This window comes from Manis pentadactyla, chromosome 8 (genome assembly GCF_030020395.1).
Source record: "Manis pentadactyla isolate mManPen7 chromosome 8, mManPen7.hap1, whole genome shotgun sequence".
NCBI lineage: Eukaryota > Metazoa > Chordata > Mammalia > Pholidota > Manidae > Manis > Manis pentadactyla.
In genome coordinates, this window is record NC_080026.1 from 61,604,871 (window position 1) to 61,612,169 (window position 7,299).

General features: G+C 48.1%; 1 long non-coding RNA gene across 1 annotated transcript; it reads right to left on the reverse strand.

Moving 5' to 3' along the window:
• Window positions 1-638: 638 nt before the first annotated feature.
• Window positions 639-7,049, reverse strand: LOC130684561 (uncharacterized). Its single transcript, XR_008998868.1, has 3 exons — window positions 6,860-7,049; window positions 3,965-4,036; window positions 639-2,933 (listed from the first exon to the last, which is right to left on the reverse strand). It is a non-coding gene; the product is annotated as an uncharacterized LOC130684561 (long non-coding RNA).
• Window positions 7,050-7,299: the final 250 nt, after the last annotated feature.

Consider the following 7,299-nt stretch of genomic DNA (forward strand, 5'->3'; position numbering starts at 1 on the left):
ATGTCCCTGGATGCTTCTGTCCAGCTGTGGGGTCCCTGTCCCTTTAAGACTTTCAGAAAGCACTCGCTTTTCTTTGTCCCAGGGGTGCTGGCTGTGGGGACCTGCTCACAGGTTTTACTGTTCCATTTCCCTAGTATCCAGCACCCCACGCAATGTGTGTTTGTGCTCCCAGTGCAGATGGTTAGGGCTGGGTCTTTAGCAGTCCTGGGCTCCTCTCCCTCCCCGCTCTGACTCCTCTCCTCCTGCCGGGAGCTGGGGTGAGGGGAGCTCAGGTCCCGCTGGGCCACAACTTGTATCTTACCCCCTTCATGAGGCACTGTGTTCTTGCAGGTGTAGATGCAGCCTGGCTTTTGTCCTCTATCTTCTGGTCTCTCTTTTAGGGATAGTTGTATTTGTTGTATTTTCAAAAATATACATGGTTTTGGGAGGATATTTTCACTGCTCTACTCACGCCACCATCTTGGCTCCTCCTCTTTATATTCTTTTTGTCCTTAAGATACATCCAGCAGAGATGAGCTGGTCCATTACTGTGTTTTGAATTTACTTAAAAGAGTTCTTCTCTGTGTGGTAAAATAAAACAACAACTTGATATACAATTTTGTTCAATTCCTTTATTTTTTGGGGGTTTATAGGGATTTTTTCTCTTTATTTAATGTTATTTTGTAACTGTGTAACATGTCAACAAGATTCCAAAGTCAAAACTGTGAAACAGGTATATCTGAGAATTCTGGCTTCTGGGTCTGCCCACTGTATCCTGTTTTCTCTTTCTCTCAGGTAAACATTTTTAAAAAGTTAAGTTTTGCTTTCTTCTTTTCATTTATTAAATAAAAGAAAACAGGTGCACACATATTCATGCTGTCTCCTTTCCCAGATAAAAGGTAGTATACTGTTCAGCACCTTGCCTGTTGTTTTTTAACATAACAATGTCTAAAGATCTCCCTCATCCTCTTTAGAACTGTATAGTCATTCATTGTGCAGATGTACCAAAGTTTATTTAGCTCGTCCCCAGCTCATGGGCTTTGAGGGCATTTCCGTATTTTTCTACTACGTGTGATGTTGTAAATGCTTTGTGCCTGTGCCATTTTGCATTTTCTTTTGGTAACATGTTGAATGAGCTTTGAAGTCATCTTTGTTGCAATATTCCAAGAGTCAGGTAATCAGAGTTGTTCATTTAGTGCACAGGTATTTCTTGATGCTTATTAAGCACCAGTTTTGGGGAAAAACAGCTGGACAGGGTGATGAGCACAGCAGGCATGCTTGCCCTCACAGAGCTCACAGCTTAGTAGTAAAGGCAAGTGACTAATAGTGGAAATAAATGTAATTAAACTGTGTGCTAAATGATGTGAGGAAATAAAAGGCGCTGACTAAAGGCATCCTAGAGTAGAATGAGTGGCAGGGAAAGGCTCCCTGAGGAGATGACCCCTGGATGGATGGCTGAGGAGGAGCCGAGCACAGGTCAGGCAAAGATGGGGAGGAAAAGCATGGCAGGCAGAGAGAACATGATGGGGAAAGTGCTGGGGCAGGAGAAGGCACCCACGTTTCAAGCACTAAAAGGACTGTGAGGCTGGATCCTGTGAGCAAGGATGAGGGTGACAGGAGATGTGATGGGCAGGTGAGAGTGGTCTGGTGGGGCTTTGGATTCCATCCTAAATTGAAGAGAATACCACCAGAGTTAAAGCAAGTGGTGTGACCCAATTGGTTCTCTAATATATCATTCCAGCTTCTCTTGAGGACAGATAAGAGCAGGGGCACAAAGGGGGATGGTTGATTACAGGTGTCCAGGAAATTCATGGTTCAACCTAGGGTGTTGGTGGAGGAGGAAAGGGGGGAATAGGTTTGAGCCCTTTTAGAGGTGGAAGAGATCAGAATTATTAGATGGAAGGACTGGGCTGGATGAGAATGAAGAAGGTGTCCAGGATAACTTCCTGGTCTTCAGCATGAGCTACTGGCTTATAATATTGCTGACTTTACAGGAGGATCAGCTTGAGGGCGGGAGAGGCCATCACTATGGGGCATTTGGGGATGACTATGAGAAATCCAAATGGAGACACAGGGAAAGCATCTTGGTGCATATATTTGTGCCTCTGAATTCATCAATATGGAGGTTGTGGACACATACAGGATAGGAAGAGCCTGCCCAGGGGTAGGGAACCAAGCAAGAAGAGACTCTAAGACTTAATCTGAGGAACTGCAACATCAAGGGCTTGGGGAATGAGGTGCTGGCCAGCAAGACAGGATTAATTTTAGCAGTAGCAGCAGGTGAAAATTAATTTTCCTTATAATTTATATTTACAACATTAAGAGCAAAATAGACCCCAGAGATGTACAGTCTGGCTCCCCCAGATAATGCAAAAGAAGTAGGAGAATTCTAAATAATTGTGTACTGCCTTCTGGCCCTCTATAGATAGCCTGACTCCTGGCACAGCACTGACCTCCACACCAGAGGAGGACATAATCAGGTTAGTTCTGCCCAGGATTCATCAGGGATTTCACCAAGATGTAATTCATACTTTGTTAGTTGTTTTCCTTTGCAAAATCAGTGCCAGCCCTTACTAACAGCCAGTTCCTAAGGTGAGTCTAACTCAAGTTAGCTTGTCAGTGCAGAAAAAAGAAATGGAAAGTGAAGCTGAAACCATAAGGTGGTTCTTAGAAGCCCTTCTCTTGAGTGAAAGATGGCAATCTCTTAGGTCCTCCCTGGTCTGCTAGAGGCACTGTGGCTTCCCTCGAACCACAGTCTTCTTTGGAGTATCTGCAGTAGTTCTTGCAGGCCTCGCTGGTCTGAGGAGCGGCACTGCTTGTTCATTGAGAATGGTTGTGAGGTGTTCATTATGTCCACAGAGCTGTTTCTTGTTTCTTCCTTTCTCTTTCGCTCAAAGAAAAACTTCCTGGGAAAAGAGTAACGCACTCCACCATCAGTAAGAGGAAGACCAGGTCTAGCAAAAGTAGAAGGAAGCAACAATAAATTAATTGCTGGGATTTGAGGTGAGTTAGAGGAGGTCTGCAGGGGTTTTCTCATACTGAGGTGCCTGGAACCTAACTACACAGAGAGGGTGGGAGTGTTCAAAGTCACCCCAGTCCTCCATGTCTGGTCCTCTCATTTCTGAGAGAAAAACCCAGAGGTAAGTCGTATAACTTGCCAAATTAGGTTTAGTGTTGGAGGCGAGCATTCACACCCAAAGTCTGAAGCAGGGACCTGAGGTCGCCTGAAGGATGGACTTCTCCCACACTCCCCCGCAGCACCCTTCCCCCACAACCTTCTCAGCCACACAAGGCGCTTCCAGCATGTTCACCGACTGCTCAGTCGCTCACACATGAACCCCATGGTGGCCTCTCAGGGAGCTCAGCAGCTCAGCACATTTATGGATTCAGTTTTGGAATGACCAGGATTTTGCTGTGTGTGACCAGATAGCTGCCAACAAATAAGCTTTTCAAGAGAATGGCTGATGCACTCACTTGAGTATATATGGGCTTTTGAGAATGAAGGTTGTCAAGAAGATGATTCTTGACTGTTTTGACTCTGAGAGGCAGCTTGGCTTCTCACACAGGCCATTCCAGTCTGTTTTAACCATTGAGATATCACCCATCTTTCCCAACCTCATGGCCAGGTCCTCCTGTGCCAACGGGCCCTCGAGGGAGGAGAGTGGGGCCTGGGCTCCGCACACCCACCTGCTCTCTGCTGGAGGCATGACGCCGGGCAGTGGAGTCGCACTGTCCTTGCTGCCCTCCTCTGTGGTTTCCAGGGCCCACTAGCAGCCTCATTCCTATTAGCTACCAGCAGGGCTTCCCTTCAAGTGGCCAGGAAGGGGAGGTGAGTGTACCAATTGGGGTCAGACAGGACGAGGTCTCAGTTTTCACTCTATATCTCTGGGATTCAGTTTCCCTGGTCCCAGTACCCCTGGGGTGGTTGTGGGACAGAGAGAGACACTGGATGTGAGGAAGGGCTACACGTACCGGGCTCACTTACCTCCAGTGCTAGTCATCATGGTGGCTGCTGCTGGCTGCAGTTTAGCTAGGACAGTGGTGAGGGGGCGACCTGCTAGGAGAGTGGAGGGTGACAGATTGCACCCCATGGCCTCTGGCCCTTCGTGGTCTCCTCTCTCGCCTTTTGCCCTGATAATCACATCTTTCTATTTCCCATTTTCTATCCCCGCTCTGGGGCAGTCAGCTCTGGAGATAAACCAACCTCCTCCCCAGCAATGTTTCTTATGATAAGTTATTAATATTAATGTTACTAATAATCAGAAGTCAATCTTTTCCATTAAATCAGTTGCCACTATTGTTAATGATTGTTATGTGTGATTATTCCTTATATACGATACGTTTTATCTTATATCCTTTTCATGGCCAGTTAATTCAATATGTGCTCCTACTATTAAGACTGCTCCTGAGAGAATCAGCAGGGCAAGGACACTGCACCGGCTGTGAGCATGTCCACTCCAAGTGCTGCATGTCCACTGGGTTGCAGCCTGTCCCAGCTCAGATGCACAAAGATGTACTAGAGGGTAGTCTTCAAAGCAGAACAAATAGACAGCTAAGTGGAGCTCTGTATCACAAGCTGGGATCGGTTAGTTGAAACTTGCAGGTAGTAGGTTATAGGTGACAGGTAGGGGTGGGATCCACCGAGAGGTAGCAATCCACCTGGGCTCTGAATGTTGATGAGCAGATGCAGTTTGGGGAGGCACGTTCCTGGTGGGGTGACCCTTCCACAGAGGGGTGCAGGGTGTTGGGGAGGTGGTGGGTGGGAGGCCAGGCCCTACTGGGCTGTAGGAATCAGGTGTAAGTGGGGTGGGAGATGAAAGCAGAGGTCAGGGAGAGGCTTGAACATTAGCTGTGGATGCCAGGCACATATCTGCACCGCCTGGTGGGGATACACGTGGGCTAGTGTGATGTGGAGCATGTTGCTGGATGTCCCGTAGTGGTGGAGGAAGACTCCTTCCGAGCTTTAAGAGGCTGGACGCAAGAAGATCGTTCAGGAGGCTAATCCTGGCTGATGGCAGGTGAGATGGAAGAAGGCAGGAGGAGGTGTGGGAATGTGGGGTGGAGTCACATGATCCAGCCCTCAACTGGCCGAGGCTGAGAGAGAAGGAAGCTTGGTTCTGGCCTGTGCACCTGGGAGGAGTGTAGTCACTGCAAGGCATGTACAGGCATGCAGGGAGTGGGACTGTGGAGGGAAAAGTGAACTCAGATTGGAGTGGGTTGAGTTTGATCCATTAGTAAACCTTGCAGGATGGTGTATGAAATGATGGCCTGACCATCTCTGCAGAGCTGAAGGCGAACCAGACATAGCCGGAAGGAAAATGACAGAACGTGGGAAAAGAGCAGCAGATGTCTGGCCCTGAGGTCAGGTGGCAGGCCAAGACCAAGCACAAAGGTAAATCAAGTCAACTGCTTCAGAGAGTGCCTGGTCAATGTGGAGGACTGGACACCAGGCCGACCTCCTGCCTCTGTTCAAATGCCCTGAAGGTACACGAAATCCCTGGAAACCAGTGATGAGAACCTAAGTCTGTGTCACAGAGAGAGGGAGGCTGAGAAATCCATTCCGAAACATTCAGGCTCTGTCCCCCAAGCCAGGCCACCGAAGACAGCCACATAGAAACAGGACTGCTCTTTGCTTGCCCCAGTGGCTGTTCTGTACCCCTGGTGGGACCACCTCGATCCAAGAATCCAGGAGCCACCCCTAAACCTCATGGCGATGTAACAGGAGCAGAGGCGAGCTGGACCCTCACGCCTGCTCTGCTTTTGTTAATCCTGAGATGACGCCACCCAGCCTGTGACTCAGTGGGACAAAGGGCAATGTGAGGGGCTCTGTGGGCCTCTGATTCTGGAGCCCCTCCAGAAAGGGATGATCTGTGGTAATCAGGATTGAGTCCTTGCTTACCAGGCACCAGCTGGGTGGCCCGGCCAAGTCACTCAAGTCCTTCAGCTCAGTCCCCCACCTATCGAATGGGAGTGGCGGTCTTGGCAGTCACCTCTAGAGCCGCCATGAAGGTTAACTGGAGTAATGTGAGCGAAGTCCCCAGCATGGTGCTTTGTATGTAGCAAAATGAACTGTAACATTATCTTTATGTGCAAAAAGAGAAAGAGAGAAAGCTAAAGGGGGTTATATGGGAGTGGGAGGATGTGATGGGTGGATTCTCTTCACCACAGAGCCTGAAAAGATCACTAGACTGCATCTGATTCCCTGACCGTAGGACCTGGCAGTTGCCACCACCGCTACCCTGGGACGGCTCTGAAGTGAAAACCAGGCTGAGGGCCCTGTTTATCAGCTCTCCAGACAGTCCCGGGTGGGCTGTTGAGCTCCTCAAGGGGAAGGATGTGGCGGTGACCCAGGGCAATTCACAATTTGGGTCAGTGCGCAGATGCCAGGCTGCGATGGGATTTTTCCTTGTATGAACAAACATCAGAAAGAACCGTGGAATTACTGTGGAGTTCAAAGAAAATAGCATATTATCTGGAGAACTTAGAGAAAGAGCAGGTCTCTAAAATCATTTACAGGAAAGAGAAGAATGTTTTAGAGAACATCTGTTTGGTATCCTAGGAAGAGAGACAAGAAGACTTGAAATTTATGGAATAAGAGGAAACAGGGTTATGGGTATTGGTGTGGGTGTGGGGGTAGACCCAAATGTCAAGGGAGAGAGTTCAGGGTTTTGTCCATCCACTTATATATGCCATGGTGGAGAGAGACGTCCAGGTGAAGTCAAAGTGGGGGCAGGCATGGCCCTGCTCCTAACAAAGTGGTCTTGTCAGCACTCCCAGGAAATACAGAAAAGGAGCCTTTTAGCACTGAACGGACACCTGCTGTTACCTCTATCTCCAATTCTAAATCCATCCCTACTCCCACACACCACTGGAAACTCACCTGGAGAAAGGGAGTGCCTAGTAATCCCAGCTTCTCTGTTCTTTGATCTTAGCTTGAGAGATTCTAAGAGGAAGCCAGCCATCGTCTCCGCATCAGACCCCTCCCAAGGCTGTGTGGCCCTCCCTCTGTAAGGAGACGCTGGCAGGGAAAACCACCACACAGCTGCCTTCATCTGGAGCCAGAGCAGCAGATTGACTGTAAGAGAAAAAGAGAAATCATTTGAAGATCTAGATGTGGAATCTCAAAAGAAGGTAAGAGTACTGTGAATTTATGAAGGAGGACAATCTGTGGCAAGAAATTTGTGGATTTAGATGAAAAACATAGCTATCAAAAATGAAAATGGCACAGAAGCAATGATCAACAGATTAGGTGTTGCAGAAACTTGCATGAGCAAATAATGGGTTGATGATTTTCGTACAGCTATTAAAACATAATATAAA